We start from the raw sequence: 16,106 nt of genomic DNA on the forward strand, positions 1-16,106 counted from the left end.
TGGAAGGCAATCCTTGCCCGACCGTCTCCAAGGTCAGATTCCTGAGAGTCTTCAGGGGTCTCGAAGGAGAAGACATTGGCTGGACCAGCCAGATTCAGTAACATCTTTCCATCCAGAGAATGAGCTGATTGTGACTGGTTTGAGAGAGGCTACTTCTGCAGGGATGGATCCACACAGAGAATTCTACAAGTGAGCTACATCCATTTTTCCATACCAGGTCTGGAGGGAAGAGTACAAAGGTTTTGGTAAAACTTGCAGCTGCTGACCAGCGTTGTCTTTAGGGTGCCGCACCGGGTGCCAGGCTAGGGGGTGCCAATTGTCCTCTGGCTAAATCAGATGGCAGCAGCTGCATTGTCCTAAAACTTCCTCTACTGTGAGCACAAATGTCCAGCTTTCATTTTTGCATCATGGAAGTAAAAGACAGACAAAGCCACTCACATAGCAGTGAATGGAGCATCAGGACTGCTTCCCCCTGTGAGGATTGATGGCCCTGTACTACAGTGGCTGCTTGTCAAGACTAGGATATGGACGCATCGAAAGCTCCAGTGCTGAGAGTTTTCCATGCTGGCAGTGGCACAGCTGAGCTCTGCTCTCATCAGAAAATTTCAGGAATTCTTTTAATTCTTTTCGGGACAAAGAGGTGAGGATTAAGTTCCCCTAATTTCTGGCTGATATATTGTGGGATATTTCAAACATGTTTTGTGTGACAATCGGGAGGGAGGTCTGGTAATGTACAATTGATGACGATATGACAAATACAATTTGTTTTCTTCTATATTGAAAGCAGAAGCAATGGTTGAAAAATATGTGAACAGAAAAGATGAGGAGGAGGTGCTGGAGTGATGAACAGAGAAAGGGTAAAATTGATGGGTGTCGAAACCTTGTAATTGGTCGTTTGGATCACAAATTATTCTTTTAAGTCCTCACTTCCTGTCTGCTGTGAGATATAGGTGTGGTTCTTATTGATGTTTAATGGAGCTGCTGCTTTAAGGTAACAAGAGAAGAAACCTTAATTCACATCTCAAAGTCCTTTACGGAGTCTTTTTAAATGACAGGGTTTTTTCTATTTTGATCCCTGATATCGTCTTCTATATTTATGAGATTAGTACAGTGAATACACATAAAAATGTATATTGTTAAATCGCCAAAAGATAATTCAGTTCATGGTATTTGTTATTGAAATAGCCATTGTTATTATTATTTACATGTCATAATTTTGGACTCTAGGTCCAACTCACCCTCCCATATTTCTGGATTGTTATGTTGCTCTGTTAATATGATTATTATAATGCGCTTACTCATCCCCAAAGGGATATCCTGCCACAGCTTATCAGGGTCAGGGAACGATTACATGATTTATGACCAGTAGGGACAGCCCGCATTAGAAGTGCCGAGTTTTAAGAAGTTTCCTAAACGAAGGTAGGCTAGATGTTGAATGCAAATTCATGAGGAGTGCATTCAAGTAGAGGGCAACAAGTTAGGTAAAGGAATGTCCACCCATTCTCACCAGAAGAATGCGTCGCATTTGATTGATGGCCTGCCTGGCCAATCTAAGAGTCCTAGATGGTCTGCTGACCGGTCTACACTCTTCTGCTTGTAGTAGGGACTTGCAATAGGCAGTGATGTGTTCTTTCATAGAAAGTGTAATATCAGCGGATCTGCCCTTATCCAGGGTGAGTGACAGCATGCGATGGGGTTTCAGTGCTATAGATCGTCCTAACCCCTGATTGAAAGCAGATTATTTTCCTCCAAATAGAATGACAGCTGTGAGTTGATCAGTCTCTCAAAAACGTTCGATGGAATCAGGAGTAAAACTATGAGATGGTAGTCTGCCATGTTTAAAGGATCAGTCCTGGGTTTCTTCAGGAAGGAAACACCCCTGCATGCTTCCAGTCATTGTGATATCCAGATGCGTTAAGTGACCTTTTAAATAGGGACTGAGTATAGATGCATTAGAGGAAAATATATGGTGAGGACACGGGTCTTCAGGAGAGCCCACTCTGACCTTATGCATTGCTTCCTCCACTGTGTGTATCATCATGGGTTCAAACAAATCCAGTGATGCAACTGATGTTGGAAGGGGTTCTTCCATCTCGAGTCAACAATAAGTTGAAGAGCGAAGCTCGAATGCACTTTAGTGATTTATTTCTTTAAACTATAGTACCAAATTAGAACAAAAAAGAAAAAGCCAGGATAGGCTGCAAACAGGCAGAAGGATGGGTACGTTTTGGAGGATTTCTTACTTCCCTCAATTCTTTGGGAGAAATACACAAGCCTGGTGGAGAATAACTATTGAGGTCCAATGTATAGGTTGCATGAACAAGCTCCGCTTAAGACTGACATCATGGCCTTTCCAGGCATTTACATGCATTTTTACGTGTTTTCGATTCAGGGATGTGCCATTTAGTAGGAGTAGAATGTCTCCTTTTATTACTAGTCTTCAATGGTGCTAGAGTGTCAACAGTTTTCACCATAGCAGCATAGAACTCGAGGATAGCCATATTAATGATATTTGTATTGTCACAATTATGCACCTGGAGTTCTTCAGGCAGATTGTTCATCACTCGCTGCCCAATACAGTTCACCTTTGTTATAAGGACAGCTTGACATTGGAAGTAGCGCAACATTGTGTCTGATGCATTTTAGCAAGGACTGCTGTATGCCGCATGCATTTTAATGGCAGTAGAAGTAAATCTTCAACAGTATCCAATTCATTTTAATAAGGCATGGAGGCAAGTCCCGTGATGAGCCCAGACATTGTGAATGTAGTTAGTTCTTCATTGCACTCAAAAGTCTTGTTGGCAAGTATGGCGTATCTATCACACTGCCCACAGGATTTCAAACCATAGACAAGGCCTCACTTTTTAAATGCCCAATACAGAAATGGGGCATTAGTCTCACTCATCAGCTATTCATTCACCAGAAGTTCATATGTTTTTGTTACAACTGAAAATCTATGACCCTATGAAATTTAGAGCATGTTGCCTACAATTCTTAAGAAGTGTAAGGCAACTACTTCCCAGGCAAAAAGTGATTTGTGAATACAAAAACATCCAATGATCTTGAAAGAATATCTTTATTTGGTTAACACATAATTTAGTTAGCAATCTTTTAGGCTGGATGAAGGGACTTATGTCACAACGAATGCTTACAAACTAAAATATGTCTAATAGTCGCAAAATGCAGTTTGGAGTAAGTCCTCCCCTTTCCTCCGAATGTCCCCACTACTTACATACATGTCACCAACTGAAAGGGTTTCCTGTCGAGTAATGGTACTACAGTGTATAATTTGTGTTTGTTGTGAGAAAACCCATGACTGTGATCCTTATTTTGGAATGCTATATTGCAAGATGGATAGCAATGCAGCAAGGTGCCGCTTACAGAAGTAGACCTTGAAAAGCTTGTAAAACACTGCAATTGAGACATTCCACTTTTGTACTGGAAAGTAAAGTGATTTTCTTTTCTTTAAAAGAAAGTTTAAATGATTGAATGAATCAGTCAATTAGTCCGCTCCAAAGAAAATATTACGGGCAGATGAACAAAGCCATTTTGTGATCACAAACCCCGCAGTTCAAACACAAGGAGATGATGGATGGAGCACTGAAACTTTTCTGACATTCACCCCCAGTCATAGATCTGGGTTGAATTCATCATCGTTCTTTAGCTCACTTCGCCATCTCAGTACAGACCCAGGAGGTCACAATCTGTGCGTTTGTAGCCAATCATATGGGGTCACAAATAGTGACCTGTCTAATTAATATTTATTATGCAGATCATTGTGCTACTCCCTGCGAATGGAGATTTTGTGACACAACCGATTAGTGCTGTCGGAAAGTGTCCCTTTTTTACATGATCACCCGCACTTTGTGTTTGGTAATAGATACAATTTGACAGAAGTGCACTGACTTCCTGCTATCCAGGTCCCCAGTGGCAAACTCTTTTCCTAAAACTGTACAATTGTTACCCCAATTGGCAATACATTTAGCACCCCTGTAAGTCCCTAGTAAATGCTACTCCAGGTATTTAGGGTATTTAGGGCATGGGGACTAAGGAGGGTCCCCAAGGGCTGCAACATGTACTGTGCCACCCTGAGGGACCCCTCACCACACTCATGCAAACTGCTATTGCAATCTGTGTGACATGATGCAGAGAAAGGTGAAGACACACCATGGCATACCTCCTGTGTGTCATGGCTGCAGACACTGCATGTCATCACATCAGTAAGTCAACCCTACAGCAATCCTTACAGCCCTAAGGCAGGGTGCATTATATCACATGTGAGGACATATCTACATGGGCAGCTATGCCCCTGTGATGTCCAAGTCAATTCTTTGACATTGCTAGTGAACAGGGTAACCATATTGAGTATATGCAGTGGGCACTGGTGATTATGAGTTCCACAGCTACATGACGGCTTCAATGAAACCTAAGATGTTTGGTATCAAACATCTTGCATTAAGAAAACCACACTAGTTCCTGTGATTCGTTTATTAATACATGCACCCAGAGGGTACATTAGAGATGCACCAGAAACCTACCAACCTTCAGTGTGCGGGCTAGCTAGTGTAGACTGGTCTGCCACCACAGACAAGTTTCTGACCCTCTGCAGGTAAGAGCCAAAGCTCTCTGAGGGCAGAAACAATGCCTGCTCGGGCCGGAGATATTGTCACCTTCTCCAAGCAGGATGGCTAAATAATCAGCATATCAAGGCAGGAGGCTTAACAGGCCGTAGCCACCTTTGATATGCAACCAAGGCTCCCCCTGACAGGGGACATGCCCCCCTATTCCCCAGGCTCATTTGGCACAAGGACAGGTGGGAAAATTAGCTAGACAGGAGGCATGTTCTCAATCAGGCTAGTTCCACTCCTAAGGTAGGCTACCAAATGTGAACATGAAAACTAGAATATCACCATCTCTATCTTTTGGCAGAATTAGGCTCAGTGGGTCAGGGTTATACCCACTTACCACAGGAAGTGGACATATAGAGGGTGTAGTCACCCTAAAGGTAATTAACCCATTGGCTACTACCTGTCACTCCCCTTAACACCCCTAAATTTAGTTTTTTAGGTGGTACCCCTGATGCAAGGAATTCAGATTTGATGGATCCAGAAGAAGGGGACAAAGGACTTCTGCGAATATGAGAACGGAAGACTTCCTGTGGACTTTTGGTGCCAAACCCTGCCTTCCTGCACGAGTCTTTAAACTCTATCTGCTGGTAGTAATTTGGATCTTACTCTACCATTTTAAGTCCAGAAGGGGACCCCGGAAACCTGCTGTAAGTACCTGTATACCATAAATGCATTTTTTCCAATAAGAAAGCATTACGCGTAAAAGTACTTACTTAATAATGGAGTTCTTAGTATCCAAATTTATATACAAATATGAGTTATTTTCTTAAATTGGTCTCAGATTTATTCTTTGAGTGCATGTCTCATTTCTTGCCTCTGTGAGTACACCAAATGCTTAGAACTACCCTCTGATAAGCATAAACTGATCGCCCATACTACCACAAAAAAGAACATTTAGTGTTATAATTTTTGCCTCTGTAAACCAATAAGGTTTGCCTGGAGTCTCTGCACAACATACCTCATTTTGGTGCACTACTTAGAGAGCTAGCTCCCGACAAGCACATTTTCTGGATCACATAATCAAATACAAGTTGTAAATAGTCAGTGCACAGACAGCAAACACTTTTTTCAGCCTGTCTCTTAGTACAATGGGCAGCTGGTTCCAGACAGCTACAAATAGGGCAGAAGGTCAGACAGCAAAGGGAAGCAACCATTAGTGCTTACATGATTTACTTCGATGTTAGTGGCAGCGGTAGCCGGCACTGATTGAAGGTTGGGGGGTATAGGCCAGAGGAGGGGAGGACATGGCAGGTAGGGGCAGGGGGCGAGTGGAGGGGAATGCAGGAGGAAGTGAGAATGAAAATAAATAAAATAAAAACATACCTTCTAACAGCTTCCTCGCCTCCGTAGTCCTCCTTCACTCGGCCTTACCTGAGGCACACCTAGGTGATCAGTCAGCCAATCACAACGCTGCCTTAACAGCGTTGTGATTAGTCTGAGCGCCGTGTTTCGAGGCGCAGGCACTGACTGGGGGCCTGAGCATGTTCTCCGCATAGGCTGTAATGCAGCCTGCATGGAGAACGTGTGAAGTGTGCAAGACTGTTTTGGGTGGCCCAAGAGGGCCGGCCAATCAGTCACTGTGCACTTTAGGAGGGTGCTACCACTCCTCCCCTGCCCCTTCAAGCAAAGCGGGCGGAAGTAGGAGAAAAAATTTGATAATAACGCGAGTTATTATCATTTTATTTTCCCTTTGTGTCACTGCAAACAAGCAGTGGGGCGACACTCCTCCCCCTTGGAAGGGGAACCGCCACAGGTTAGTGGCACATTTCTTGGTTACGCTGTCTTTTTGAGGGACCCTAGGTGAAAAGCCTGTGAGAGTATTCAAATCTAAAATCCAGTTCTGCGTACCAGAGCTTAACTGTAGGTTCAGTGTACAAAATGCCTCTTTCGGCCATGGACACTTTTTCAGACGTTTTTCAAGCAGAAGTGCTGGTTTCTACCTATTTTTCAAACTTGTGTAATTTGGCCTATTGAGATCTGGGTTCCCATCCCTCTTCTTTAGCCACGTTTGCAGACTTGCTGTCTCCCTTTGTGTTGATATTGCAAAAAATACCACTTTTTTGTGATTTCAGAATCTAGGTAAAATGCACCTCTCCGTCCCAGTCCAGGGATCTGTCGAACATGGGACGTTTTTGGTCTGAGTCGTTGAATCGTGTTACTCACTTAGAATTGACATGGCTTGGTAATGATGTCACTTTTGTTGTGGATTTACCATGTTGCCAATCTTTTTGAATTTTTGAAGGCAGCCTGCATGTGCTGTTGCTTTGAAAACGATTTCTTGTGTTTAAAAAAAACTCTAAAAGGGGCTTTTTGCCAGTCCATTATTTACCGTTTGTTGGCATCCTTCTTTTCTTTGCTGCCCTCTTTTGTTCGCCAGCGCATGGACCAAGAGGTGCTATTTCTTCTTTTTTGGGGCTTTTTTTTATAGCGCGAACTCGACCCGAAGGTGTCAGTGCTTTACATGAGCACCAGTTACGTTCCACTACTTCACACTCTTTGGGGCATATCAACAAGGGCTTTATCTCTGCTTTTTTGGCTTTAAAAGCCAAAAAAGGAGAGATAAAACTAGCGCCCTATCAACAACAGGGTGCTAACATGCAAATTTGCATGTTAGCACCCTTTTACTCTACGCTTCCCCTTGCATCTCTAATGAGATGCAAAGGGGGCATTCCTTAGTAAAATAATAGGAGAAATGTCGCTAAGCGACATTTCTCCTATTATCAAGAATGTCGCTAACCCAGTTAGAGACAAAAAAAGCAGCGCTAACCGCGGTTAACGCTGCTTTTTTACGTCTGGTATTTTTCTGACTTAGCCATGATGCTATGGAAGGAGGATATCATGGCTAAGTTTGCCTGTCCCTATCAACAAGGTAACGTGAGATTATCGCTGAGTTTCCAGCGATAATCTCACGTTAGCCTGTTAGCGTGAGAATTTTTATCGCTGAGGAGATAAGCGTTGCTAATAGCACGCTATCTCAGCGATAAAAATCCACGCTAGCCGGCGATAATTATCCTCACGCTAAGAGCGCTGAGCGATAATTATCGCCGGTTGTTGTTGATATGCCCCTTTGTTTTTTAAAGGAAATGGAGATTACATGATTTGCCCAGAATCTCAGGATGTTAAGTCACACTGGAACTTGAACCTGGTTCCTAAGTTCCAAAGGATGCCAGCTCTGCTCGTAGCACCACATCCTTCTACCCCTCCCTTCTAGTGTCCTGCCTCCCTCGTTGCTTCGAGCTCTGCTGAACAACATGACTAAAACCATCACTGACTAAGCTAATAGATCTTGAAAGGCGAGGCCTATCGGTTTTGCAAATGATTGTTTCCCTGTGGACACTCCCATTCTAATACTAGTACCTCCTTGCACCTCGGCTGCGGTCATTGCGTTCATCTAGGCCTGCTAAAATAATTGATTTTTTATTTCAGGTCGGAGAGAATGCAACTGTATGACTCCTTCTAGGCATCAAGCGTCCGAACCACAAACAGAAATGGAAATGTAGGGACAGATATCTACACCTCTGCATGAGCATACTTTTCCATTTTTTTTAAATCACAAACATTAACAAAAGTTCGCCTGGAAATCCGTACCAGGCACAAATGTCCAGACGTTCTTCTAGGAACGCCCTGTGACTTTTTTAAATGGCTCTTATTCTTCCAAAGCAGAATTCTCCATCACGGGGAAGTCAACAGAGGAGGGATTGAGCTTTTTTTGTGCAAACCTGTATTTTTTTGTTCTTTGAGGGGAACGTTTGTTTCCATGAAGCAAAGCCTTTCCTCACATCATCACCAAATATTGCGGGGATGAAGGGAGGTGGAACCGTTATCCTTACAAACGTAAGGGCATATTATCAAGCGGCAGCGATAACAATCGCTGACCGCTCTTAGCGCGAATATTCCTATCGCCAGCTATCGCTGGAACTTATCACCATGTTAGCGCTGTATTAACAACACCCAGCGCTATGGCGATAAATATTCCAGCAATAGCGTGGATATCGCCAGTTTTCCATGGAACAACGCTGGTTTTCCAGCGATGTTCAATGGAAAACGCCGATATCCTTGATGATAGGGCCTGTGGTCTTAGCCACACAATCCATCCCCCATGTCAGGTATGCCTTCGTCTGGAATTTAACAGACGTTAAATTCCAGCGTTAAGGCCCAGTTAGCGCAAAAACAGCAGCGCTAAACCGGACGGGGCTTCGTTGTAAATACAGCAAAGCACCATTAGCGATATTTTATAATGTAGTTGGAAGGGGCACGCCTACCTTGCATCTCATTAGCGATGCGAGGCAAGGCGATAGGAAACCGGGCACTAAGGCAAGGAAACACGCGCTAGCGTGTCCTTGTTAATAAAGCAATAAAATTAACTCCGCTTTTCGCCCTAAAACGGACGCTAAAGCGGCGATAATGGATGTATGTCATTACATCGCATACTAATACCATGCGTGCCATTACAACGCGGGTATTACTACGCGATGTCAATGACAACGAAATGCCATTACATCGCAAACTTTTACCACAAGTATGCTTTTACCACGCATGCCATTACAACGCAAAGGTATGCCTGGTAAAGCTATACTCGTGGTTAAAGTTTTCAAGGTAAGTGACTCTACATTACCCCTGCACATCCCTCCCCCAACCCCCAGTCCTCTCCCTACAATTACACTACACTACCCTGCACAACCCCCCCGACACTTCCCTAAAACACTACACTACACAAACACTACAACACTACCCTAAACCCTAAAACACTACTCTACACAAACACTACAACACTACCCGAAACCCTAAAATCCTACACTACTCAAACACTACAACACTACCCTAAACCCTAAAACACTACACTACACAAAACTCTACAACAGTACCCTAAACCCTAAAACACTATAACACTACCCTAAACCCTAAAACACTACACTACACAAACACTACAACACTACCCTAAACCCTAAAACACTACAGTACCCTAAACCCTAAAACACTACACTACACAAACACTACAACATTACCCTAAACCCTAAAACACTACACTACACAAACACTACTACACTACCCTAAACCTTAAAACTCTACACTACACAAACTCTACAACACTACCCTAAAACAATACCCTAAACCCTAAAACACTACACTACATAAACACTACAACATTACCCTAAACCCTAAAACACTACACTACTCTTAACCCTAAAACACTACACTACACCAACACTACCCTAAACCCTAATGCACTACACTTCACAAACATTACTACAGTACCCTAAACCCTAAAACACTACACTACACTACACAAACACTACAACACTACCCTAAACCCTAAAACACTACAACACTTCCCTAAACCCTAATGAACTACACTAAACAAACACTACAACACTACACTAAACCCTAAAATACTAACGCAACCCTAAACCACTACACTAACCCCCTTACCTCTTTCCTCTCCAGCGTCGCCGTCTCTGCTCCCGGTTGCTGCTTCCTCCTTCCTGATTCGTGGGGCGGTGCACGTAGTTGTGAGGAAACAGCCTCAGTTTCCTCACAACTACTTGGATAGCCGCCATTACTCATTACATTGCATGTGTTGTAAAAGCGCATGCAATGTAATGGTATGCGTGGTTTTTACCATGCGTTGTAACATCGCATGCGTTGTAACGCATGCAATGTAATGGCTACGCGTGGAAAAAAACACGTTGTAATGGCTGTTTCCCGGCGATAATGTTATCACCAGCCCTTGATAATATGCCCCCTGGTAGGCTGCTACCAGTGGTGGCTGGTGACATTTTAAAGTGGTGATGCTTAAAATTTTGTCTGAGTGATGCCTGGTGAGAAGGAAGAAAACAAGCCCAACCGACATTGTGGAGGGATTTGTGGGGGGTTCTCCACTCAATAATTTATTTCAAATAAAGAGTGGGCAAATGCTGCATCATGAGCAAATTTGAGAAAGCATGATGGTAAATATCATGCATGGAATCCCAGGTTCGTCACTTTGGCTCTTTGTGTGATCCTGTACTTCAGTTCCCTTATCTACACATATTGGAAGCGCTTTAGCAACTTTGCCACCACATTTCCAAATGGAACTCAATGGCCACATATCACATGTGGTTATTCTTACAACTGAGCCAATTGCACTAGGTGAGGGGTATATACAGCTCTGAGTTGAGCCAAAGCCCACTCTATGTATATTTTACATATAATAGGTGATGTCTCAGCCAGATCTAAAAATGTCATATCATCCTCAAGCTGTGGCTACGAAGCAATAGCCCTGAATTTCGTCCACAAACCCCTCCATAAAATCCTTAAAATGTACACTCTGCTTCTGTGTAGCAGCGTGCATACGTTTTAGGGCCACTTTTACAGTTCCTCAAAGCATTCCTCTCTATTTACAACTGAATGTGAGTCTCTGGAGCCAGTCAGTTCACCTGCATCTCTATTAGGCCTGGAGACATCAGGTCCTTATATGAGGCACAAGGAGAAGACGTGGGCCTGCAGGCTTGGACAGAGAAACAATTTCCAGAAGGTATGGAGGAGGAGGAGCTAGCGACCATGATGGCCACTCTTAACTGAAGCTGCATGGCGGACCCGCTCTCTAATATCCGAAGCGGCACTTCAACGCAATCAAATTCCCTCTTGATGCATATTTCCTACAATCGGAATGCTGCCTGATCTCAATGAGCTCAAAATCTCCTTTCTGTGATCCCGATCATCCACGTAATGTCTTGCGGAGTCCCCGTATGGGAGCGAGCTAAGATGGTGCCCTGGGATCTACGTGGGAGGACAGGAGCCAGGTACCGTGATGCGGCTTACTTTCCACTTGAACTCCCAGTGGTAGTCCCCCTCACCCCACAGTAGCGCAGTCCTGTCGGCTGATCTCCTGGGGGTAGCTTCCTCAAGGAGTTGGTTGGTGATCCCCCCCCTGCGGTACTGGCATTGTGAAACCCTGATTCCCCCCCTTTTGCGGGACACTTGAACTGCCGCCGGAGATCTGGGGCGGAATTCATCCACGGCGCTCAGCTCACGATTATTTCAGACAGTACTGATCATTATGCTGCCGTAGGGAGACAAGGTCATTAATTGAAAGGTCTCCACTTCACAGAGGCACCACCAGGACAAAATGGTGGCCGGTTGAATCGGCTCTGAGCAGAACGACTCCCGAACTCTGGATGGGTGGCAAAAGCTCTGATTGTCACCTGATGAACACCTCTGGCTTGTGACAGTCACCCACGGCCCCACAACATCACCCAAGCACACTCTGGCCATCCTCCCCTCTCCTCCTCAACTAATCTCAACATCTAGTACCCCCCATACACGGCAAAAACCCCGACAGCCTGGGCCACTCTACAAGTATTCTGTCTTTCATGAGCTTCCCCTGCGGGGTCGCAAGCAGGGGAGAATCCATTTGCGGAAGGGAATGCTTGACTCCATCATGGCGGCCGTGGGAGCCACAATCATCAGGTTGCAGCAATTGAGGGATCTCAAACTACATGGGTGCCCGACCTCGTCATGGCCTTCACACAAAAGGACTAAACCCCTCCACCCACACCGGACTCCCTGGACTGGCTCTTTGAGCTTACTTTAGCGAGGCTAGGGGTGCTCCCCCACCACACTCCCCCCTGGCTCACCCAACATGACTTTAACTTTGGGATCTTCCGCAGACCGCTGAGAGCTATCTAGCTGACCGATGCCCAGTGGAGCTACCTGTTAGCTAGAGAGGAGTTGGGTTGTGGATTTCCTCCTCGACCATCACCTACCCAGCCAGAACTCTGGCAGACTTTCTTTCGTCTCTCTGTCATTTTCTCCCCTACCCTTTTCCCTTTTCCCTTCCCCCTACCCTTCTACGCTCCACTTTTCTCATCTTCCTATGCTCTTTAAAATGTTTTGCTTTTTAACCGAGACCCTGCTATTTGGCCATGGCCCGGTGGAGCTACCTGATAGCTAAAGAGGAGATGGGCCGTGGTCTTCCCCCTAGGCCGTCATCTACCCAGCCGGACTTGGGGCAGATTTCCTTTCGCCTCACAGTCGTTTCTCCCTCCTACTCTTTCACCCTACCCTTCTACGCTCCATTTATCTCTCCTCCTATGCTCTTTAAATGTTTTACTAGTAACTTATTTAACCTGTTAACTGATATAATTGTGTAACTTTGTGGGTCTTCATGTAAAGCGCTCTGATACCTCCTGGTCTAGCCAGCGCTATATAAAACTCAATAAATAATATGTGCTAGCTATGATTTGTTACTTGTCTTGTCTGGTAGTATCTGTTGTTATTATTTGCCTGAGGACTACTTGAAGTCACAGGGGAATGGAGTCAGCCTATCGGGATGAAAAGGAGATCGCCAGTGACATTACACAAGGCCAAGTTAATATTTTTAGGCACTGGGTGGGTTTATTTAGAAATGGGTGGATTCAGTGATTTACCCAGGATCACAAGATGTTGAACCGATGATGGGATTCGAGACGATTCCCAGATCCAAAGTCGGCAATTCTGGTTACACACACACAGTCATGCACACTGGCAGTCACAGTAATGCACACTGGCACTCACAGACGCAGTCAGACAAAGTCATGCACACATGCACTTACAGTCATGCGATACACAGACATACAGTCATGCACACACACAAACACACATACATGCATGCACACACACACAAGAATCTATCTCTCACCGAGTAACGGACACCACAATGTACAAGCAGAAGCTGCCCTGCTTTTGCTTGTCCTGGCCTGGAACACGTGCAGCTGCTCCATCAGATGCAAGGATAGGGCTGGAAGACGGCCCTCCTTCTCTAGCCTGGCTTCTGATAGGAAGCCAGGATAGCCTCATTTGCAGACATGCTGCACTGACCGAGGTAAGTGCTTCATGTCGGCTATGTATTGAAAATGTGCCAGGTGGGCTGAAAAAGCAACCGCCTGACACACGCGCAGTTCAGAGAAACAGTGGAGCCACCTTTGCTGCTGGCATGATGCTGCACTTTAATTTGGAAACGAGTAATCATTTTCATAAAAAAGTGTAACACCATGTCACCAGCTAGTTGGTGATGGGGGCAGGCTTGGTAGGTCGACAACCTGGTGCCTTCTATGGGCGCGCCGCGGCTGGTTGATACGGTATCCGTGGGCAGGAGTAAATCTCCAACTATTTTCAGGATGGACAGAGGTTGGATCAAAGTTTGGAGATGCACACAAAGTTGTACATTTTTGGGCGCTCTAAAACTTTAATGGTAAATTATGCCTTAAACATACTCTTCCCACCTCTTGAGTGGGATTTTACACAAGTGTGGATTTCATAAACCCATGTATGTCGGCAAAAAACACCCATTGATTTCCAGAAAACATAAAAAAGGTCAATTTGCTCAAAAACGTATGATTATAACCATATTTACCATTATGACTAGATCCCCAAGACTATGTTTGTTCACCTGAGGACAATTCACTGTCTTCCTGTGGCCAACATATATGTTTTAGGGCACTGTATAGAGACAGTCCACAGATGAACAACAAAACTTACAGGTTGTGAGACGGGGTGCAGGACAGGTCAGCATCAAGGAGGAAATCTACAAGATGTTGGCATTAGGGGTGATTGAGCCATCCTTATAGTCACTTATTCAGCCTTGTGGTGTTGCTAGTGAAGACTTCCCCACTGGGCACCACACCAGGAACTCCGGTTCTTAGTGGACTACTGAGGACTCAATTCCATTACCAGGACTGACACACACCCCATCCCTCGAGCTGATGAGCTCATCAACAGGCTGCGCACTACCAATTTCCTTAGTACCTTTGATTTGAAATCAGGGTAATGGCAGATCACTCTGAGGGGGCAATAGAGAGGTCAGCATTTTCAACCCCAGAGGGCCACATTCATTTTTGGGTGATGCCCTTGGGCTTGAAAAGTTCCCCTGTTGCATTCCAAAGGTTGGCTAACTAGGTCCAGACTGGTTGTGCTGCCTACAAAGATGACATTGCTCTCTACAGTTCCATCTGGGAGGGACAATTGCATCACCTCTGTGAGGTGCTTTCGGCCCAGCAGCAGGCACAACTATAAATGCCAGCAAGTGCCATATTTGGTAGGGTTCGTGGTGCAGCTGGGACACCTGGTAGGTGGAGGCAAGGTGCAGCCCCTCCAGGCCAAGATTGAAACCATCATGGCCTGGTAACCACCTAAAACTCAGACAAAGGTGCAAGGCCTATCTCTCCCATAGGATAACATTGGGATTACCTTATTAAATTTTTAAAGTGTAATTCCCAGCTGTGAAGGGATAGACTTTTCAAGTTTGGTGTCTCTATAATCACAATTTAAAATCACAACTTATGGTGTAGTCACATTTAACTTGAAATTTTGAGAATGCCACTTTTAGAAAGTTTGCATTTTCTTACTTTAACCATTGGTGTTACCCCAGACTGAAGTGAGGCATAAGGTGCTTCCCTCAGAAAAACCCATGCATCCTCTATCGAACTAGCACATCGGCTCTGTTGCGTGGATTGGAAACGGTGCACTGCTCCTGTCACGTGGATCAGAAAGGCGCATTGCTCCTGTTTCATGGACCAGAACCGGCGCATTGCTCCTGTTGCATGGATCGTAACCAGCTCATTGCTCCTGTTGCATGACAAGAAATGGGGCATCACCCTCACTGCATGGATTGGCCCCGACACATTGCCTTTAGAAGCACTGCTTCACCGGGTCACCACATCTCCATTGACGGCATTCTCGACGATGACAACACATCTTCGCATTGCAGCTCTTCGCTCATTGGAGCAGATGCATCGCCGCTGCTGCGCGGATCAGGAGTGGCACATTGCCCTCACCGTGTGGATTGACGTTTGAGACATTGCTCCAGCTGCGGCTCACATCTTCTACGTTGACGCAGCCAGAATCAAGGTACTTTTATTCAATGGGCCTCACTGGATCCCTATATTCGTCTCTCACTCTATCTCGGTCAGCCTGAACTTTTGACTTTTTTCCCAATCCGTCGTGACCAGGTATCCGAAGGTCACAGTTTAGTCTTTAAAAATTCATATCTCAAGCTCTACTTATTGGATTTTTGTTGTTTTTGTTTTGTTTTACTTATTAATGTAAGAGCTATTCTGTGTGGAATCTTTTTGTGTGGTGTTTTCAATGTTTTACTGTGTGAAGCATTGCACACATAATTTACACATTTCCTCTAAATTTAGCCTAATTTGACTCTGTGCAAAACTACCAGAGGGTGACCACAGGTTAAATTAGGGTTTGTCTGCTTCATACCCTGACAGAAATTGAGTTGGAATTTGACTAGGGTATCAGCCCTAGTCAAGCAGCAACCATAATCACAAACACTGGCATTTCATGATCTATATTGATATATTGTTTTCTACTAAGCTTTAGCCTACTAGATTGGTGAAGCCTATAACTGGACCTAGAAAATATGTCTAACTCGAGGGACAACTCTGTTGTCTGAGATTTGTGATTTTAACATTTGTGTAAGATTTCAATTTCCTATTCTTCTTCCAAGTA

The 16,106-nt window shown here is 44.7% G+C and overlaps 1 protein-coding gene across 2 annotated transcripts in view; it reads right to left on the reverse strand.

The window, feature by feature from the left end:
• The window catches only part of LOC146784136 (stonustoxin subunit beta-like), a 172,437-nt gene that overhangs the window by 73,884 nt on the left and 82,447 nt on the right, over positions 1 to 16,106 (reverse strand). The window lies entirely within an intron of this gene.

The sequence above is a fragment of the Triturus cristatus genome, chromosome 11 (assembly GCF_964204655.1).
Source record: "Triturus cristatus chromosome 11, aTriCri1.1, whole genome shotgun sequence".
NCBI classification, from domain to species: domain Eukaryota; kingdom Metazoa; phylum Chordata; class Amphibia; order Caudata; family Salamandridae; genus Triturus; species Triturus cristatus.